At 41.8% G+C, this 22286-nt stretch overlaps 1 long non-coding RNA gene and 1 other non-coding gene across 3 annotated transcripts in view; both read left to right on the forward strand.

Annotated features, from left to right (window-relative positions):
- Positions 1 to 22286, forward strand: part of LOC132344057 (uncharacterized) — a 78640-nt gene that overhangs the window by 20298 nt on the left and 36056 nt on the right. The window contains exon 3 of one of the 2 annotated variants that reach the window (XR_009493148.1): positions 9015 to 11776. The exons of the other annotated variant lie outside the window; for it this stretch is intronic. This is a non-coding gene — a long non-coding RNA (uncharacterized lncRNA). Of the gene's footprint in view, positions 1 to 9014; positions 11777 to 22286 lie in introns of those variants that run through there. 2 annotated transcript variants of the gene reach the window in all.
- On the forward strand, positions 17629 to 17701 carry TRNAE-UUC (transfer RNA glutamic acid (anticodon UUC)). The gene has a single exon. It is a non-coding gene; the product is annotated as a tRNA-Glu (tRNA).

Here is a 22286-nt window from a genome sequence, read left to right on the forward strand (position 1 = left end):
GGTATTCTGTATTCTGTGGTATTCTGTATTCTGTGGTATTCTGTACTCTGTGGTATTCTGTATTCTGTGGTATTCTGTATTCTAGAGTTTGCCTTTGACAGTCCCAGCACGTCTAGACTTTAGGCTGCAATGGCATTTTTCAGTCATGCACAGAGTATTTCTGTAAAGCAGGGGTCCCCAAACTGTGGGATCGAATGCTTGATGATCTGAGGTGGAGCTGATGTAATAATAGAAATAAAGTGTACAATAAATGTAATGCACTTGAATCATCCAGAAACCATTCCTCCTCCACCCCATCCTCGGTCTGTGGAAAAATTGTCTTCCACGAAACCAGTCCCTGGTGTCAAGAAGGTTGGGGACCGCTGCTATAGAGGATTACCTTGGTGTTAGTAAGTAAGTGTTATTTTATATTTAAAAGTCCATTTAGATGTTAATGCCCTTTTCCCTTAAATGGGTCTCAGTGGAAAGCCCTAACTTTAGGGGAGCAAATTTGCCTTGAGGGGGAAGGGGCGGAGGAGGATTCCTCACCACTAATGGAATAATGAATACGACGTGTTTAAGACTGAGAGTGGAATGATTAAGAAAACCCTTGATCCGAGTGCTTGGAAATCCAGCCTAAATTTTCTGAAGAAGTGTTTGTGAGCTGAACTTGGTATTTGGTGGACGACTTTATCAACAAGACCAGGAGAAATGTGGGCAGGGTGAGACAGGACAGGAAATTACTACAGAAAGTTGATTTAAAAATAGAGAATGAGACAAGTTAACTGACCTACTGATTTTCTTCTTTAAGCGAAAAACCAGAGGCTCTAATCTCCCAGAAATCAGAATGTTATGACTTTTCTACACAGAGTGTAAGGCAGGAACGGACACGACCATGTACTTCCTATTATACATGACTCACTCTTCTTTTGAAGCTGGGTGTTCTCAGTACTTCTCCAGATGGTCTGTTCTGAGTGGACGAAGGATCCACCCCAAGGACACAAGGATTTGGGAGCATGGGTCAGTGAGGTTAATAAAGACAGAATCCAGAGAACTTGTTCAAGAGAGAGACAGAATGAGAACCAGGAAGGAAGAGTTGATATTTCTGTGAGGTGTGATGGTGGCTGTATGGTCGTAGTTTTGTGAGGGTGATAATGCAGGTGGCTCTGGATTTCTTGCAGCGTTGTGGGATGGAAGTAACGTCGAAGCTTTTAAGAGACGCGTGCAGGGATAACATTTCATAATGCCTTAGATTTGCTTTTAAAAATATGAAGACCAAAGCTGTGACAGTCATTTTGTGTAGAAGGTGTGGTTAGCGGCGGCCCCTCTGCCTGTGAGGAATATGAGAAATAGTAGAAAAACAATCATGTTGTGTGTTAGCAAAGGGAAAGAACAATAAAGTGATTTGCAAATTTAAAATATATATGTTTTTATTTCTAGGATCAGGTGACTTTGATAAAGCTCTTTTGGTTCTGTTGCTCCCCAGTGAAAAGCAGAAAATATTTGCTTGGATGGAGAGACCCCTTTCTTTGTGTCCTGCCTGCCAGTCTGGAAGGAGAAAAGCTGTTACAGTGTAGGTTCTTCAATAGGACCATAAAGGGGATCCCTGCGTGGTTATTCCTAGTGACTGTTGTGGTTAAATGAGACATGTACTTCATCAAAAATTGAAAAATGCCTCTCCCATCCTCCCCTCTCTCCTTCCCCTCCTGTGGCCTCCGTGTTTCTCAGAATGCAGGGAATATACACTCTTTCCACAAACCCCCATGCCAACTGCAGGAGATGGGAAAACTCCTTTATTCAACAAACATTTTAAAGCACGCACTGCGTATGAGATAGAAGGGCCCTATGCTTTCACGCTCGGCTGGTGCCATCTTGAAATTCTTAATTTTTGAACAAGGGGCTCTGCGTTTCCATTTTGCAGTGGGTTCTGCAAATTACGTAGCCAGCCCCGAGTGGTGAACAAAACAGACGTGTATTGTTCTCATGTAGCTCATTTTTCTAGGATTAGATTTTGGTCCCGGCCTGGGTTGGGTAGGGTATGTAGTCCCCAGGGAGGAGAAGCAGCTATGTAAACAAGTCCAGCAGAGCAGGGGTGGGGGAGGGGAAGGAAGAAGGAGGGAGGCGGGAATGGTCCCTGGGGGTGGGGGTGGGGGGCAAGGGTAGCCTTAAGAGAAGAGTGAGATGTTTGCTTGCAGGAACGTGTGTGGGTGGGAGAAGCTCGGGCTTCTGGGAAAAGGCTACAGAGATGCTGATGGGAAGTGCTCCTGTGTGCCCTTGGCAAGGGTGAGTTCACGGTCTGATGGATGCACTGTGGTGAGAGAGAGAGAGAGAGAGAGAAGATCAGCAAAGGGCTCAATCCTAGAGGAACTTCCCTCCATGATAAGGCACTGAAGCTTCGTCTTTGGGTCACTGGTTCTCAACTCTTGTCTACTCATTAAAACCCTTGGGAGACTTTGAACATTATACCAAGCTCCCACTTCCATTAAATCAGAATTTTAAGGACTGGGGCAAAGGCGTTGATCCTTTAGAGCAACGCAGGTGAATCTGATGTTTAGCCAGCATTAGAGACTACAGATTTAAGCAGAGGGGCATCAGGATGTAGGATATCACACTGATAAAACTGTTCGGGGAGGACTTGGTCATAGCTGAATTTTAGAAAGATCTACAGTAGCCAGAGGAAGAGTTCGAGAGCCAAGGTCAGAAGGTAACATCAGTATTGAATGCCTGGTTTTTGAAGTTACTTTCAACAGGTCTGAGTGGACAGTATAACAATGCATACTGAGGACTTTTAATCTTCAAGTCAAACAATAACCTTTTAGTGCCTCCCAGTAGCACAAAGGAAGACATCCATCCATCAATTTGGGGCATCAGTTGGACGTCTCCAGGGCTTGATATTCCATCCATCAATTTGGGGCATCAGTTGGACTTCTCCAGGGCTTGATATGAAGCCAGCTGGTTTCATAGATGACAGCTCTGAGGAAACACTGAGTCGACATGGCTATGGAAAATCGCAGGTTTTGTGTTTGTTAGTCTTTAGGACAGAGTAGCCAAAAAGTAATGATGCTGTGTGATTCTTTTCAGCTCACCCCGAGATGGAAAGGGCATGGGTCACTGAAGTGAAATACTCACCTCACCTGCATATGAGGTGACATCTTTGTTCTCATCCTTTGTTTTTAACCCAAACGACAAATGGATCTGTTTATTCCTAGCTATCCCACACCCCCTGGATGGTTATGTTGTTGTACAATCTGTGCGTGTACAGCTGGATGATTTTATGAATGTTGTGTCAGTACATGTCTTGGGTTTAATAAAACAACCCTCCCTTAGAGGCAGACACATTATGAGCGGAGCACCATCTCAGGGTGTGGGGTTTCCTGCAAATACTCTTTGTCTTTCATTTTATGAGAAAATATTTTTAAAACCTAACAAGTATATTTTGACTACCCATTAGCGGTTTCAAATTTTTAGCAAAATACTAACCATCCATCAGGTTGAAACAATTTAAACATTGAATCTCAAAAACAGATTAGATGAAAACCAATTTAACTTTAAAGGAAAGTTTACCCGAGAGGCCCTGGAGAAAATTACTGGTAGAGGAATTTCGGAAACGGAAGAGTTTTAAGTCACTGTGGTTGGTCTCACCCCGGGAATAAAGTTGAGTGCACACCGTCTACCTGGTATATTTTGTGATGGAGTAAATTTTTGACTCCATCACAGTTTGAGCCCAGACTCAAACTCTAACCATTTCCCTCCCTTTTCTAACCTTACCTTCTATTTACAAAGGAGGGTTCTTCCCTTATCAGGCCAGATCATACTCCCCTTGCACATATGGAGTTTGGGACTTTAAAGGATCAAAACTTGCTCAGTTTTTTAGGGAATTAGAATATGCAGAAGTAGGACTTCTTTGGTGATCTAGTGTCTAAGACTTTGCCCTCCCAAGGCAGAGGACCTGGGTTCAATCCCTGGTTAGGGAACTAGATCCCATATGCCACAGCTAAGACCTGATGTAGCCAGATAAATAAATAAATATTGGGAAAAAAAGAAAAAAAGAGTCTCCTTAAAAAATATGTGGAAGTAGGAGAGACTTCAGAGGTGAGTTCCAAGGCTGACATTCTCGTGTTGGAGAGTAAGAAAAAGCCAAATGTAATAGAATTTATTAACCCCAAGAACATTAGACTTTTATTATAATAAATAGCCACTCGTATTTGAAGGTGGTAACAGTTCCCATTGGGACAGGCATATTATATGGGAGGTGGAAAGAATTTCCAAATTATAGTGGAAACGCAGAGTGGAGGGTATAGGTGCTAGTGTGGGTTATTGGATTATTATCTGCTGAGACACAAAGATCGTCTGATTGAGAAAAGGACTTCTTTCCTCTCTTGATTGATGATGTCAAAACCTTGGCCATTGTCCGTGATGAATCACCACCCACATTTAGCAAATGCCCACATATGCTGAGGTGACTTCCAGGCAGAAAGGGCACCTCGTGGCTAATTGAGAACATTGGCTGTTGGTAAAGAAATCCTGAAAGAGGAAGAAGGAAGGTACGTTGCCCTGGGGCTCCTCAGATAAATAGAACTCCTTTTGGTAGCATTTGCCACATTTTTTAGAAGGTGGTCATTCTGAAAGGTCCTGCCTGCTGCAAGCATTTCTTGCAGATGAGTTTGTGTGTGTAAAGGGATTTCCCTCTGAGAACCAGAAGCTCTGTCAGGGCATTTGTGTCTAAGAAGGAACCATCTAGAGGGTGGAGGTGGCCTGTCCGTTGCCAGAAAGACCAGCCAGGTACGGAGTCAGGCAACCTTCTCAGCGGGCACACGCTCACCTCCATTGTGGATTCATGCAGCCTTCTTTGAACAAAGAATTGCTCAGTTGAGAGGATTTAAATCTTGACTAAATCATGATGGGGGGAATAAAGGTACTATGCCAAGAACAGCATTTTTATGTTTTTTTGTTTGTTTTCCTAACTAGTCTGATAATCAGCCATGACAGAGAGCTTCCTCAAGCAGCCTCTGGAGGGGATTTTTCCATCTGATTCTAAATTATATTCTTTATCAGAGTAGAAGAGAAGGCTTGAGACAGCCCTTGGCACCCAATCAAGTGGGCGAGGCTATGCCCTTGTCTTGATTTTGACCTGCCAAAAGGCTAGTATTGGGTCAGCGGTGGATCTGAGGGCCTGTGTTCTTTGTCCTAATGTTTGTGAATGATGCGCATTATGCATAATATGATTATGATTGCCGAGCTAAGAATTCTACTCCAGCTCCTTTTAAAATGTCATCACATTCTAAGTGCTTTCTTAGTCTTTCGTGAAGATACTGGTGGTTTTCTTAGATGACCAATCGGCATAAAGGTGATGAGATGGCACATGTCGTGTAGCAATATTGTCTGTGCTGTCCTCTGCCCCTGTTTGCTCCTCAGTCCAGGGCTTGTCAGAGTGGATTAAGCAAATGAAGTGTAATTTGTCAGATTCCAGAAAAGGAAATGGAAAACTATTCTCATGTGCTTCAGTGGCTGAGTCCCTGGTCTGGGGACAGAGTAAGCACCTCCATGACGTGGGTTAGCTTGGTGGTGAAGCTCGTAGCCTTTGGCACCATATTGGTTTTGACACATATGGACCTTGGCATTACACAAACCTGAGTTTGATCACCAGCTCCCCACTAGTACATGCATTCTCAGTCATATCTAACTCTTTGTGACCTTATGGACTGTAGCCCTTTAGGCTCCTCTGTCCATGGGATTATTCTTAACATGGGATTATCCTGAAACTCTCCATGGGGTGGGGTACCATTTCCTCCTTCCAGGGATCGAATCTGTGTCTCCTATGACTCCTTCGTTGGCAGGTGGATTCTTTACCACTGAGCCACTGGGGAAGCCTTACTATTACTGTGTGGCCCTGGGCAAATTACTTAGCTTCCTTGGCCCCCATTTCTCCACCCAGAAAAATGGGTTAATAGCACCTTATTTATGGGGTGCCATGAGCATTGGCTGGAATAATGTTGAAAATGAGACTAGTGGCATGTGCTTGTGTTTTAAACATTCTAATTCCTTTTATAAGAGGGGAGCTAAGCAGTGGAGTCCTTGAGCAGGGTTTGATCAGTCAGCACTTATATTCATTCTCGCCTCCCTCCAGAATGCCTCTCCTTACTACAGAGATTAGAAAACCCCAAGCTACCACATTTCCCAGACTGTCTTTTAGCTAGAAGATTGTTTCATTTCATGAGATCTGTGTATATGTTGTTTGCAAGGAGGAAATGGGGTAGTGGCCATTTTTCAGGCTGTTTTTGGCTATTTTCTGCAGGCAAGCAAGATCATGAAATTTTCTGGAGCACTTGTCCAGCTCTGTAGGTGATGAGAAGCAATGACATTCTGATCCTGGCATTCAGATCCCTGTTTCTTCACTCCTGGATTGCAATTATGATGACGTTCTTGAACTCCATACACTCAGGGGCAGCCTCGAAAGTCCCCAGTGTCTTGATTTCAGCACAGGGAGCAGCTTCCTAGTCATTGGCTCTTTGGAATTATGGGAGTACCCCGAGACTCACCCAAGAGCCCCCTTCTCTTGTCTTTCCACCACTGCCCTAATTCAGTCCATTTGTGTTTAAAATTGAATGGAGTATGTTTCAAACACCAAATCCTAATTTGTACAGTAATGAGTCCCATGGGAAGAATGAAGGAAGGGACCATATAGAAGGAAAGAGAGTAGTGAGAAGAAGGTGCAAGAGGTAAGGAAAAGGAAAGATACTTTTAATTGATGGCTAAGGTAACACTGACCATTGCTTACAGTTCAGATAAGCATGGAACACTCAAGAAGGGAGAAGCAAAACTGCTATGAGGTCTGGGTTTAAGATCTGCTATTTAAAAAAGAAAAACCTGCTATTAAGTGGACATCAAGGATTACATGGATCCCATAGGGGCTTTTCTGATAGCTCAGTTGGTAAAGAATCTGCCTGCAGCGCAGGAGACCCCAGTTTGATTCCTGGGTCAGGAAGATCCCCTGGAGAAGAGATAGGCTACTCACTCCAGTATTCTTGGACTTCCCTTATGGCTCAGCTGGTAAAGAATCTGCCTGCAATGCGGGAGACCTGGGTTTGATCCCTGGGTTGGGAAGATCCCCTGGAGGAGGGAAAGGCTACCCACTCCAGTACTCTGGCCTGAAGAATTCCATGGACTGAACAGTCCACAGGCTTGCAAAGAGTCAACCATGACTGAGCGACTCTCACTTTTCACTTTCTATAGGGACTTGAACCAACTCCAGTTGCTTGGTCATCAAGTTTGTATAAACAGTGTAAGGGCACCAAGTCTTTGATGAAAGCGTTTGCACAATATAAGACATCTACTGGCTTCTTACTCTAACAGGGACGTGTTAGAAATAGCTAGCCCATTTCAGAGAATTATCCCATAAAGGAATAATGAAGTTTGATGGAAAAGGATTCTTTTGGCTGCCGTCTTGATTGGACTGGAAATATACAGAATCTATAGGAGCATCCCTGGGCTGGGAAGTCATTACTTCGTGGTCCTTTCCTACCTGAGGCTTGTTGATTAAGCTGCTCTCTCCCCTGAGGCTGCGTTCCTATTTCAGAGGCTGATCTGTGTAAAGGGGATTAAGTATTACAGGAGCATTCTAGGCTATTAAGCATAACACTGTCCTGATGATGTTTGCATTCAACTGTGGCTTGGAATAATCATGGAGATAAGAGCCCTTAAGAAAAGTCTCTCATTAGCACATTTATCCGCAGGTGTTCTAGAGATCACAGTTCTTAGTGAAATGTAGCCGGGTTACTGGTTTTCGGCTAACATTAGTTTATCAGCAAGGGTGCTGTGAAAATGACACTCGAATGTAAAGAAAGCAGTTATTTCCCTAGCAATCTGCTGTGGGTAGCAAATTGGGACCATTCTGTCTCTTCTCCACCTAAGATACTGGCAACAGTTTCAGGAAAGGTTTGATGTGCCCGACCTCATCAACAGTCACGGAGGAAGTAATGAAGCTACAGTTGCCTTGTGGCAGTTGGAATCTTTTTGGAAAAACTTTCCATACCCGACCTGTTGGAATATCATCACCAGAGAACACAAACAGACAACAGGACATCAGTACCAGAGATGATAAAGCTACGTGGATTTACTGATGTGGTAGATTACAAATGGCTGCAAATTCTTTGCAGGTCCTTCCATCAAGAGATGAAATCTAAGGACTTTACTGGTGGTCCAGTGTCTAAGACTTCATGCTCCCAAGTGGTAGGACCCAGGTTCTATCCCTGGTCAGGGAACTAGATCCCACATGCCACAAATAAAGATCCCACATACTGTGACGAAGACCCGATGCAGCCAAACAAAACTTTTTTTAAAAAAGAGATGAAATCTATCTCCACCCCTTCCTGCTGGACTGGCCTTGTGACTTGCTTTGACTAACAGAATATCGGAGAGGTGATGTATGATTCCAAGCCTAGGCCACAAGAGGTCTTGTCCCTTCTGTTCTTGTTCCAGTGGAAGGCTTCCACGGCTATGAGCCCAGGCTAGCCCACTAGAGGACAAAACTATGTAGAACAGAGGTGAAGCATCCTTGCTGAGGCTCCCTAGGTCAACTAGCCTCCGGCTGCCCCACCAGGACTGCAGGTTCACTGAGTGATTCACTGATATGACCCGTATTGTGAGAGGTCTCTTACAATCCAGCTTCCATACTGGTTTACCTGTCTCATACAGGAGTTTTGTTGTTCAGTAATTCAGTCATGTCCAACTCTTTCAGACCTCATGGACTGCCAGGCTCCCCTGTCCTTCAGTATCTCCTGGAGTTTGCTCAGATTCATGTCCATTGAGTCAGTCATGCCATTCAACCATCTCATCCTCTGTTGCCCACTTTTCCTCTTGCCCTCAATCTTTCCCAGCGTCAGGGTCTTTCCAATGGGTCAGCTCTTTGCGTCAGGCCAAAGTATTGGAGCTTCAGCTTCAGCATCAGTCCTTCTGTTAGGGGAAGCACACTGATTGAAACCGCCCACCCTGGCCAGGCACCATAGTAACCATTTGCATGAATTGTTTTATGACAGGAGATCCTGATAAGGAATACTGAACTAATAAGCCACCACCAACCAGAAGGCTTCCGGGAAAGGTCAAAAGGAAGGCAATGGCACCCCACTCCAGTACTCTTGCCTGGAAAATCCCATGGGCGGAGGAGCCTGGTAGGCTGCAGTCCATGGGGTCGCTAAGAGTCGGACACGACTGAGCGCCTTGACTTTCACTTTTCACTTTCATGCATTGGAGAAGGAAGTGGAAACCCACTCCAGTGTTCTTGCCTGGAAAATCCCAGGGACGGGGGAGCCTGGTGGGCTGCTGTCTATGGAATCGCACAGAGTCGGACACAACTGAAGTGACTTAGCAGCAGCAACCGGAAGAGTTCGGGAAAGATGGAAAGGAGACACCACGTGTCCGTCCACTTCCCAGAATCCCTCTCGCTAGCATCCATCTTGGCTGAGCGATGCATGCACCACCAGGAAAGACTTTGAATTAGAATGATTGGCCAAAGACCACTGGGAAACTAATCCCATCACCATAAAACCCAAGACTGCGATCCACACAGCAGAGCTGTTCTCCTGGGTTCCCTTACCCTACTGCTCTCCACCCGGGTGCCCTTTCCCAATAAAATCTCTTGCTTTGTCAGCACATGTGTCTCCTCGGACAATTCATTTCCGAGTGTTAGACAAGAGCCCAGTTTCGGGCCCTGGAAGGGGTCCCTTTCCTGCAACACTTCCAATGAATATTCAGGGTTGATTTCTTTTAGGATTGACTGGTTTGATCTCCTTGCTGTCCAAGGAACTCTCAAGAGTCTTCTCCAGCATCACAATTCGAAAGCATCAGTTAGTTCTTCGGCACTTAGTCTTCTTTATGGTCCAACTCTCACATCCATACATGACTACTGGAAAAACCATAGCTTTGACTATACAGACCTTTGTCAGCCAAGTGACATCTCTGCTTTTTAATAAGCTGTCAAGGTTTGTCATAGCTTTCCTTCCAAGGAGCAAGCATCTCATACAGGAGTGCAGACCAGCAATGCTAGGAGTTACCTGTCTTTTTCTCTGTATGTTTCTGACTGCTTTCCTGGAAATACACTGCATCCAAGAGCCAGAAGCTAAAAGTTCAGTTTTGCTGAAAGTGAAATTCCAGTACTTTGGCCACCTGATGTGAAGAACCAACTCATTGGAACAGACCCTGATGCTGGGAAAGATTGAGGGCAGGAAGAGAAGGGGACAACAGAGGATGAAATGTTTGGATGGCATCACCAACATGATGGACAGGAGTTTGAGTAGGCTCCCGGAGTTGGTGATGGACAGGCGTACTGAAGTCCACGGGGTCACAAAGAGTTGGACAGGACTGAGTGACTGACCTAAACTGAACTGGAGGACCAGAAATCCTCCCAGAGTCTCAGGAGAGTGATATTTCACATGGAGTCCACAGGAAGCTCATCCGACTGCTGGTTTTAAAGGCCTTGACCCTTGCTGATGGAACAGTGCTCTGGGGGTGGAGGGGGTCTTGCATTGAGTTTAGGGAGCACCTGAGCACAGTTAAGGTGGATTTACTTCTTTCAGACTTTGTTGATTGCACTTCCATTTCTCCACCTCACAGTGATGGTTCTTTTTGGGGTCTTTGAAAATGGATGAGTTCTCTGCACCCTTTCCCAAGGAAAGAAATGTGAACAGTTACTTTCAAAACAAAAATTTTGCTTACAGTTTGTAGGGGTGAGGAGAGGGGAGGGAATGGAGGTAGGAAGAACCCCAGGGAGTTAAAATAGCAGGATTAGTGTAATTGGTTTCTCGGTTAAAAAAAAGTCAGAAAGCTCCATTGGAATTAACTTCTTAAATTCCCTCCATTGCTTAAAAAAATCCTTTGGATTGTAAATGAAGCCTTTATCAATCAAGTAAGTCAACACAATGTGGGCTTTGAGAACAAAATGAGGGACTGCAAGCTATCATCAAACACAAAGGAAAGCCCAGGGTGTATCCTGCCTGATTCTTTTAGAAAAGAGGGGAAATGGCTATTTCTGGCTGTGGGGAAGAGCTTTTCCATTCATCAAGAAATTGAAACAGAGAGCCCTGAGGCTTTTGGGGGTAGGAGGGCGTTGACTGGTCTCTCTTAGATTGTTGGGTTTCTCCAAGAATACTCTATAGAAAGTGGCAGGAACATCTCAGAACTCAGATCTCCCCGCTCTGTGAATCCATTCCAGGCTCTCTGAGGAGCTCTGCTGGCCTTTCGTCATTTGAGCTATCATAGGCAAGGAGTCCAGCCTGTGTAGTATAGTAGGTGGTGTGTGTTGAGTTGCAGAACTAACCCCTTTCAGTTCAGTTCAGTTCAATTCAGTTGCTCAGTCATGTCCAACTCTTTGCGACCCCATGAATCGCAGCACACCAGGCCTCCCTGTCCATCACCAACTCCTGGAGTTCATTCAAACTCATGTGCATCAAGTCCATCCTTTGGATGGACTGGTTGGATCTCCTCGCTGTCCAAGGGACTCTCAAGAGTCTTCTCCAACACCACAGTTCAAAAGCATCAATTCTTCGGCTCTCAGCTTTTTTCACAGTCCAGCTCTCACATCCATACATGACCACTGGAAAAACCATAGGCTTGACTAGACGGACCTTTGTTGGCAAAGTAATGTCTCTGCTTTTGAATATGCTATCTAGGTTGGTCATAACTTTCCTTCCAAGGAGGAAGCGTCTTTTCATTTCATGGCTGCAGTCACCATCTGCAGTGATTTTGGAGCCCAGAAAATCAAGTCTGACCCTGTTCCACTGTTTCACCTTTGCTCTCCCTTAAATCCTTGCTAGCAAAGGGTAGTAGAGAGGGAATAATTTGTACTTATAATTTTAAATAATAATGTACTAATAATTACCAAAATAATTTTTATTTGTACTTACATTTAAGGACCCAGTCTGTTTTTAAAAATGCTATCCCAGCTAAAGAGGAATTTTAGGTCAACAGTAAAATTCTCTTATTTTTGTTGTTTAGTCACTAAGTAGTATCCAACTCTTTTTCATCCCCAGGGACTGCAGCCCACCAGGCTTCTCTGTCCATGGGATTCTCCACGCAAGAATACTGGAGTGGGTTGCCATTTCCTTCTCCAGGGGATCTTCCCAACCCAGGGATAGAATCCGAGTCTCCTGCATTGGCAGGGAGATTCTTTACCACTGAGCTAGCAGGGAAGCCCTTTAAAATTAATTCAAATAGCTACACAATTCCATTTACTTTCTTTCATGTTAAATGATAAACTGAGGCATATTAAGAATTTTGAGAGTTTATTTGAGCAAACATCCATTCCAATCTGTTTGGTACCAAACAAGAAGCAGTTAGGAGACCTTATTTGGCAAAGCCTGGTTGGCTGTTTGTGATCAGTTGTCCTCAGGTTTCGATTTCTCTACCTTGAGGTGTTCATAAGATCAGGTTTTGGTTTGCTTACTTAGGTAGCCAAGACATTAGAACCACCTCTGTCTAACAGCATCTTTGTTCAATGAATTTAGCACTCTGCTAAACTGTTCGGGGTTTCTTTAATATGTAAGAGCTTTAGAAAATACTTTTCCTCATGTCCCTGTTGGAAATTGAGTTGTCAGCCAACTTCTGAGAGGTGCTGCTGCTGCTCCTAAGTCACTTCAGTTGTGTCTGACTCTGTGCGACCCCATAGACGGCAGCCCACCAGGCCCCCCCGTCCCTGGGATTCTCCAGGCAAGAACACCGGAGTGGGTTGCCATTTCCTTCTCCAATGCATGAGAGTGAAAAGTGAAAGTGAAGTCGCTCAGTCGTGTCCGACTCTTAGCGACCCCATGGACTGCAGCCTACCAGGCTCCTCCGTCCATGGGATTTTCCAGGCAAGACTACTGATAGGTGCTACTTTAACAAAATACCTGGAGAGAGTCAGTCTTTAAGCGAATTGGCAGTTCTTGGCACCAATGAACCTCGTTGATTATAGTATGTTTGCTTTCATGTAGCATCTAAAATTAGAAGCAGATTCTCCACTAGAGGCTGAGTAAAGGGGCATGTGGACAAATCTGATGCTAATCGAGCAGCTCTTCCAGGATGATTCCAGTTGGTTTAGACTTTCCCCACCACTTCTATAACCTGAACATTTGTCTATGTCTGTACATTAAAAAAATCTAGGGGAACTTCAAATCCAAAGACAGTCTTCTAAAACTACTTTGGACTTCAAAACACTTGAAGAAAATGACTACTTAAAAAAATTCTTGGAATTGGTCATAAAGTCTTAGAATTTGAGATGGACACACAGCCCTTATTCGTATGTGAACTTATGACTTTAATAATACACTTTTCATGAGGTCTCAAACATAGGAAGTGGCTGACAAAGATTATGAAAATCAATGGTAATAACAACCAGACAAAAATTCTTAAACATATAAAAAGACCTATCAGAATGACTTAAAGCCTTCCAAATGTACTAGACAAGTCATTTTCATTTTTAGAAAAATAAAAGAAAAAAAATTTTAGTGATAAATTACATGAGCTAGATTGATGCAAATTTAGACATTCCAGGAATGCAAACGACTTAATTCTTAGTAATTCATTTGACTTAAAAAGTTATTTTCTCTATTTCTGTATTGGAAAGTCCAAAAAGAATCCAGGACATAGTGAAAGCTCCTTTTTTTTTTTTTTTTTAAATCTCCTTTTTTAAAAGCATTTTGAGTTGAGCATTTTCTATGCTTCTGCCTGTGTGTTAGAAAATCAAACTCAAGCAGGGTGGCAGCCTAGGGCTTAGAAGGGATATGCTTGAGTTAGGAAGACCCTCCCCTGGATCTTGTTTTAGGCCAATGCAGGTTCAATCCCTGGGTTGGAATGATCCCAGAAAATGGCAACCCACTCTAGTATTTGTGCCTAGAGAATCCCACTCACATTCAGTCCATAGCGCTGCAGTGCAAAGAGTCGGACGCAACTGAAGCAACTTAGCACACCACAAAGGTACATTTCCTACTTGCAAGGGGCAAACCTTTAACTCCTCCAGTTTAATGTCCACTGTAGCTTGGAGGTTATGAGAAAATTCCTGGCCCAAGGCTATTTCTATTGTAGGACACCATAGGCAAGGGAAAAAAAGCTTTTTCCTATGTCCATCTTAGGTTCTCAGGCCCTGTAATTAGACTTAACAAAAACAGATTAACCAGAGAAGAACAAACAGAAGTTTATTAGCAACTGCATTGAACGTACACATGGAGCTACTCAATAGGAGTGGTTAGAATTGTGCTTACACAGCATCTTAAAAGGAAAACAAGGTTTTAGAGAAGTGACAAGTCAAAGGAAAAGGACTCTGAGTTTCTAGGGTTGGCAAATTGTAGGAAGGCAAATACGTGGAGGCACGAAAGGAAGACAAGGGCAAGTTTTAGCAACGTTTTTTATGTAGATTCCTCTGGACTGATCAGGGTCTAAAGGTGTCTCTGGTGATTACCTTCTATCTTTCCCAGTAGACAGCTTCCTTAGTGCCTTAGATGGTAAAGAAACTGCCTGTAATGCAGGAGACCTGGGAAGCCATGAGGCATGATGGAAAAAAAAAATTACATGTTAATCCTCATTCATATGCTGACCTCCAGTGTGACCTTGGACAGGTCAGTTTCTCTCTCAGAGGCTCGGTTTCCTCAACTTCAAATGAGGATATAAATAATGTTTACAGTATTAACAAATAATAAATGAATGGGATAATGTCTGTGAAAATGCTTTCTAAACCATCACTGCTGTACAAGTAATAGCCCTACTGATTTTTATTAATCTATATTTTGGTAGGGAGGTAGAGGAAATTTGGAGAGAAGGATATAGATAGATTTTCTCATATGTATATGTGTGTATGTGCCTGTATTCATGAGTTTGTAAAATATACACCAAAGTAATTAAAGGAGATAGTTTGTACAGTTTTTATTAGTAAGTAAAAGTAGTCACTGTAGTTGTGACTACTGATCTCTATTCTTTCTATCAGTAATTAGATTGTAGGGCCTTATGTCTGTTCAAATCATGGAATGTTAGAGATCTGCCTTTCAAATAACTATATGACCCTACGTTATTTTTAGCTTTATTGGAAAATACTTTCTCCTTCTTCCAGCCTTTTCTCTTCAGTTATTGCCCAGTCCTTCCAAACCCCTAACGTCAGGTAATTGCCCTTATTCTGGTACTGGTAGATGCTACTGATTCATAGGGAAAGACTTTGATCTGAACCACCATGGAGTAAATAACCATCCAAGTTGTGGCTTCCAATTTTAGTTGCTTTCAGCTTGCGCATTTGGATGAATCACTACACTTAAGTTTAACCCTATGAAAGTTGGTTGAGGAATGTTTTCATCATGTTTATAGAATACATGACTGAGTGTTCTTAGAAGATCTATTTTGGACTGTTGCCCAGCTACATTTACATTGCTGCTTGAAAGAATTCCTCTTCTCAGATGGTCTGATGTATTCATGGCATCTGGAGGAATATGGTTTTTGAAAGCTCTTGGATCCTCTAATTTTCACAGACAGTAGTGTGTGTTCCTACTTGTGCCCGGTGAATGTAGAAAGCTGGGGAAAATCCTAGGCTTTATCATTTGGCACTGGTGTGATGGTGAACCAACGTCCCCACCCTCAATATCCATTATACGTCAGTTTCTCTGGTGCAACTACTTCCAACATGGCCACCTGCAGGATAACATCAGGTTAGCCATGGACTCTGTAGAGCAGCTACAAGCTGTCTCCAGCACGCCCTTGAGACCGTAAAATTTAGTTAGTCATCACTTTTCTAAAAGGAAAGGTGAGATGAAGAGGAGTGGAGATAGTGGCTGGTTTTGGTCTGAGCTCCTTGGCATACATATAAGAAAGATGTCTGAGTCATTCTTCACAATAATTAGTCCAGGAAAACTCAGTGTAGGATGCTTTTTCCTATTTGTCTATTACTTTTGCTCCATTAAGTCTTTTCTAACCTTAAAGAATCTCTAAAAAAGATCTGTTTATTGGAGATGATACTATAGATATTGTTTGCTTTTTTTTTTTTAAAAAAAAGCAGACTAACACACAGGAGTGTATGAAGATACAACTCATCAAAATTTATGTAGGCAACAAAAAAATGTGGCTGAGGGAATTGAATAGTGTTGAATGCATGTGTTGGAAAAGAAGACAGATCTAGAATCAATAATATAAGCTCCCACCTTAGGAAACTGGGGGCGGGGGGGAAGAAAAACTAAATCCAAAGAAAACAAAAGCAAATAAATAAGAATTAGAAAGCTGAGGAGTGAAGCTGAACACAGAAAATCAACAGAGAATATCAACAAAACCAAAAACTGATTCTTTGAAAAGATCAATAAGACTGATAAAACTCTAGCTGGACTAGCCAAGAAAAAAGAGAAGTCAAAAAATCACTAATATCAGAAATGAAAGAAGGGCCATCACTACTGATCCTATGGACATTAAAAGAGTATGAAAGGAATATTATGAGCCATTCTATGCCCCTAAATTTGATAAGCTAGATGAAATAAACCAATTCCTTGAAAAGACACAGTCTGCCAAAACTCATACTTGGATAGATAACTTGAATATCCCTATATCAATTATAGAAATTGAATCAATAATTAATAAATTTCCCAAACATAAAGGATTAGATCTAAATGGTTTTATTGGAAAATTATATCAGTTTTTAGGGGGTAAAATGAAACCAAGTCTCTACAGTATCTTGCAGAGAACGGAAGCACAGGACATACTTCATAACTGATTTCATGAGGTTAGTATTCCCTGAAGACAAAACCAAAGACATTACTAGGAAGGAAACTACAGACCAATATCTCTCATGAATATAGCTGCAAAAATCCTTAATGAGATATTAAGCAAATCAAATCCAACAAAGTATAAAAAGAATTCTTCAGCATGCCCAAATGAGATTTATCCCAGGTAGTTAAGGCTCACTCAATGTTCAAAAATCAATTAATATAATCATTTACATCAACAGACTAAAGAAGAAAAATATAGGATTATATTAATAGAGGCAGAAAATGCATTTGACAAAACCCAGCACACCATTTGTGATAAAAACTCTCATCATGGTTAATGGTGAGATAGCAGGTACCTTTCCCCTAAGAGCAGGAATAAGGGAAGGCTGCCTCCTCTCACCATTCCTAGTCATTATTATGCTTGAAGTGCTAGTTAATACAATAAACCAAGCAAAGGAAACAAAATGTATGCAGATGATGAAGGAGTAAATAAAGCTGAAAACTAAAATTGTTCACAGATAACATAATTGTTTACATAGAAAATTTCTATGTAATAATAATAATAATAAAATCTCCTAGAACTAATAAGCATTTACAGCAAGGTTGTAGGGTGTATACAAGGTTAACATACACACGTCAGTTGGTTTCATATGTGTCAACAATGTACATCTGGAATTTCAAATATAAACACAGCACTTGTTTGTGGTTGCTAAATCATGTTCGACTCTTTTCAACCCCATGGACTATAACCGGCCAGGGTCCTCTGTCCATAGGATTTCCCACGCAGGGATACTGGAATGGATTGCCATTTCCTTTTCCAGGGGATCTTACCCACCCAGGGGTCAAACCCCCATGTCTCCTGTATTGGCAGGCAGCTTCTTTACCGCTGAGCCACCACAGAAGCCCTTAAAACAACACTACAATAGTACAAAAAGAGAGATACTGGGAGTTCCCTGTGGTCCAGTGGTTAGGACTTGGTGCTTTCACTGCCATGGCCCAGGTTCAATCCCTGGTCGGGGAACTAAGACCCTGCATCCTGGGCATGAGGCAAAATCAAATTTTTTAAAATGAAAAAAACAAAAAAAGCCTCTTAAAACTTGCCAATAAGAAAATGTGTGTGCTAAGGTGCTTCAGTCGTCTCTGACCCTAACAGACTACCCGATTTAAAAATGGGCAAAAAATGTGAACTTATACCTCATTGAAGAAGATATATGGATGGCAAATAAGCATCTGAAAAGACAATATCATATGTCATTAGGAAATTGCAAATTAGAACCACAGTGAGGGACCATGACACCCCTATTGGAACAACCAATATCCAAAATACCAGAAACATCAGCTGCAGTGAGAATGCCGAACCACAGAGCCTCTCATTCACTGCTGGTGGGAGTACTAAATGGCACAGTCTGTCTGGAAGACAGTTAGCAGTTTCTTCCAAAACTAAACAGGCTCTTACCATATGATCCTGCAATGGCACTTCTTAGTATTTACCCAAATGAGTTGAAACCAACATCCACACAAAAACCTGCACACAAAGAATATATCAGCTTTATTAATAATTTTTGAAACTTGGACGTGATCAAAATGCCCTTCAATAGGTGAATGGATAAACAAGCTGTGGCACACCCATGAAATCAAGTATTATCCAGTGATAAAAAGAAATGAGTTCTCAAGCCAGAAAAAGATACAGAGGAATTTTGAATACATGTTGCTATTGAAATGAAGTAAGAGAAGCCAGTCTGAAAGGCTACAGGCTATATGATTTTAACTATGTGACATTCTGGAAAAGGCAGTTACAGAGCCAATAAGAAGATCAGTGGTTGCAAAGAGTTTGCATGGGGGAGGAAGTGAAGGAATAGATGGCGCGCTGGGGATTTTTAGGGCAGTGAAGCTATTCTCTGTGATGCTGTCATGATGGATACATGACATTATGCATTTGTCAAAACCCATAAAACTGTACAACACCAAGTGTGAACCCTGAGGCAACCTATCAGTTCAGTTCAGTCGCTCAGTCATGTCCGACTCTTTGTGACTCCATGGACTGTGGCATGCCAGGCTTCCCTGTCCATCACCAACTCCCAGAGCTTGTTCAAACTCATGTCCATTGAGCCAGTGATGCCATACAACCGTCTCATCCTCTGTCGTCCCCTTCTCCTCCTGCCTTCAATCTTTCCCAGCATCAGGGTCTTTTCCAATGAGTCAGTTCTTCTCATCAGGTGGCCAAAGGATTGGAGCTTCAGCTTCAGCATCAGTCCTTCCAATGAATATTCAGGACTGATTTCCTTTAGGGTGGACTGGTTGGATCTCCTTGCAGTCCAAGGGACTCTCAAGAATTCAAGAGCATCAACTCTTTGGTGCTCAGCTTTCTTTATGGTCCACCTCTCACATCAATACATGACCACTGGAAAAACCATAGCTTTGAGTAGACGGATTTTTGTTGGCAAAGTAATGTCTCTGCTTTTTAATATGTTGTCTAGGTTTGTCATGGCAACCCACTCCAGTACTTTTGCCTGGAAAATCCCATGGATGGAGGGGCCTGGCAGGCTGCAGTCCATGGGGTCGCTAGGAGTTGGACACGACTGAGCGACTTCATTCACTCTAGGTTTGTCATAGCTTTTCTTCAAAGGAGCAGGCATCTTTTAATTTCATGGCTGCAGTCACCATCTGCAGTGATTTTAGAGCCTAAGAAAATAAAGTCTGTCACTGTTTTCATTGTTACCCCATCTAATTGCCATGAAGTGATGGGACCAGATACCATGATCTTAGTTTTTTGAATGTTGAGTTTCTAGCCAGCTTTTTCACTCTCCTCTTTCACTTTCATCAAGAGGCTCTTCAGTTCTTCACCTTCTGCCATAAGGATGGTGTCCTCTGCGTATCTGAGGTTGTGGACTTTAGTTCTTTAGTTAATAATAATGTATTGGGACTACACTGTTCTTTTAAAGCAGGGGGCGTGGATTTGAACCCTAGTTGGGGAAGTAAGGTCCCACATTCCACTTGGCCAAAAAAATTGACCAGTGTTGATTTATCAGTTGTAACAAATGTACCATACTAATGCAAGCCAAGAATGAGAGAAACTATGTATATGTGGTGGGGCAGAAGGGGCATCTGGGGCAACTCTGTACTTTCTGCTCAATTTTTCTGTAAATTTGAAACTTATCTAACAACATAAAATGTACTAACTTTAAAAATACAAAGTAGACTAACACCCAGAAGTGTGTTTTTTCCCCTTCTAGAGCAGAGGTTGCAAACGTTTTCGTAAAGAATCAGATGGTGAATACTCCAGGCTTGTGGGCCGTGTGGGTCTCTATCATTTCCTCTCCTCACTTCTTTCTCTTCCCTCCTTTTTCTTCTTAAACAATATTCTTAGCTTACAATCTGGGCCCAAGATCCCTAGTTTACGAACTTCTGCCCCAAAACACTTTCTCTTTTCTTACTCTTGGCCAGACCCATCCACGTTTCCCTCTCCTTGTTTCTATTCTCATCTCCATTTGAAACAGAAACTTGTGATATTTAAATCCTCTCCACCTGGTGTGATTTCCCCTATGATTTGCCATGCTTATAAATAGGGTAATTTCCAAAGCTTAGTAAGAAAAATGAAGAGTCAAGAATTAACTTATTGGCCTGATGTAAAAGAAAGGGTATTTTGTTTGTTTGTTTTTGGATTTTCAACTCCTCTCACCAAGATTTGGAATATTAATCAAGAGAAGAAATGTACTGCAGATAATGGATTTATCTTGTGCCTGCTGAGAATACTTTATTCAAGATAAATTTTCATTACAAATATTTTAGTAAAAGCATTATCAAAACAAGATTAAAGACAATAAAAATAATGAAAATGTAATTCCATAATCTAAGTGAAGTTTGGTTTGCATATTAATTTATAATTGTATACACTGGCTTACTTTTTGTGTATTCCTATTTCTTTGTATTTTGTTAATTTTTACTTATTATTTTATCATATATTTCAAATTTTTACATAGTCTTTAAAAATTATTTTCTTTAATATATGAGTCCATCATATATATTACATATATTATTATGTTCTACCATAATATAGTAAACAGTTCCCATAGCTTGGGAATTATTTATGTTGCAATAAGGTAGCATTACCAACTCAATGGACATGAACTTGAGCAAACTCCAGGAGATAGTGGAGGACAAGGAAGCCTGTGTGCCGCAGTCCACGAGGTTGCAAAGAATCAGGCATGACTTAGCGACTAAACAACAACAACAAAACATTTAAATACCTTCATCTTTTTGCTTAGCTGAATTATTTTCTTGTGATAAATTACTAGAAGTAAAGTAGCCATACTGAATATGATTATTATATTTGTCATTTATACTACATGTTTCTATTTTCCTTGAGGGACAAGTAATGTATTTTTTTACTAAAAATTTTAAGGATTAAATTTAGGGAAACAATTTAAATGTGAAATTAACTACTAGCCCTAAGAATCACTTTTGAGCATTTAATGAGTGCTTGCTATGCACCAAAGATAAATAACCCTTGGTCTCTGCCCTCAGTGTATATAGTCTAGTGAGAGAACAGAGTTGACTAGGATGTGAAATACATTTTAAAAGGTACCAAAAAACTCAGCTACCAAAACAAATAATATTTTAATGCACTATATTAAAAAATTGACTTGGCAAACCATGGCTCATGGTCTGTCTCCTTGTTTATATAAATAAAGTTTTATTAGAACCAGGGCCAGGATTAGGGTAAGGAAAGTGAGCAAGGTTGTGCAAGGGCAGATTGGATTTTGTTGTTATTTACAATTGCAATATTTTGTTATCGTGTATTTTTTCATTTAATTTTAGTTTATAAATAATGTATTAAAACACATTATTTATCTTGATAACTGAGGGTTTTTTTGCATCCTCTTAAGTTTTTTTCCTCAAGTCAAATACCTCACTCACTACTCACATCCTAGTCCTGCCTTTGGGGTGGAGATGAAAGAAATAGATCATCGGAACCTTAGTGAAAGACATTGGGTGTTATGAAGTTTGTGTGTATGCATGTGTTTTCCAATGGTGATGGTTTGTATTTAACTGCCCACAAGGACCACGGTGCTAAGCAACATGTAATATGAGCCGCCCCTGGGAAAGGATGCTGTGTCATCTAGAATCAGCAAAGAGAGCTGTTTTACCATCAACATAGGTTGCAACCATGCTTACACCTGCGTAGCATCAGTTGGGCTTCCCCAGTGGCTCAACAATAAAGAATCTTCCTGCAACGCAGGAAATGCGGGTTTGATCCTTGTGTTGGGAAGAGCCCCTGGAGAAGGAAGTGGCAACCCACTCCAGTATTCTTGCCTGGGAAATGGACAGAGGAAACTGGTGGGTACAATCCATGGGGTCACAAAGAGTCAGACACGAGGTAGCGACTAAACAGCAGCATCAGTTACATAGCCTGAAAATCTAAGCCAACCATTGCCACTTAGCAAGGACCACTGGCACTTTTTGATTGACTGGCTTATATAATCTTTATTGTTCCTTAATGCATTAAACATATCACTATGTTCTTTAAAAGGAACTATAATGTGGGAAGGATTCATGCTGTGTGTGTTTTAAAAGCCAGGTCACTAAAGTATGCGTAAGGCTCATCCT

Source organism: Bos taurus, chromosome 27 (assembly GCF_002263795.3).
Source record: "Bos taurus isolate L1 Dominette 01449 registration number 42190680 breed Hereford chromosome 27, ARS-UCD2.0, whole genome shotgun sequence".
Classification (NCBI taxonomy): Eukaryota; Metazoa; Chordata; class Mammalia; order Artiodactyla; family Bovidae; genus Bos; species Bos taurus.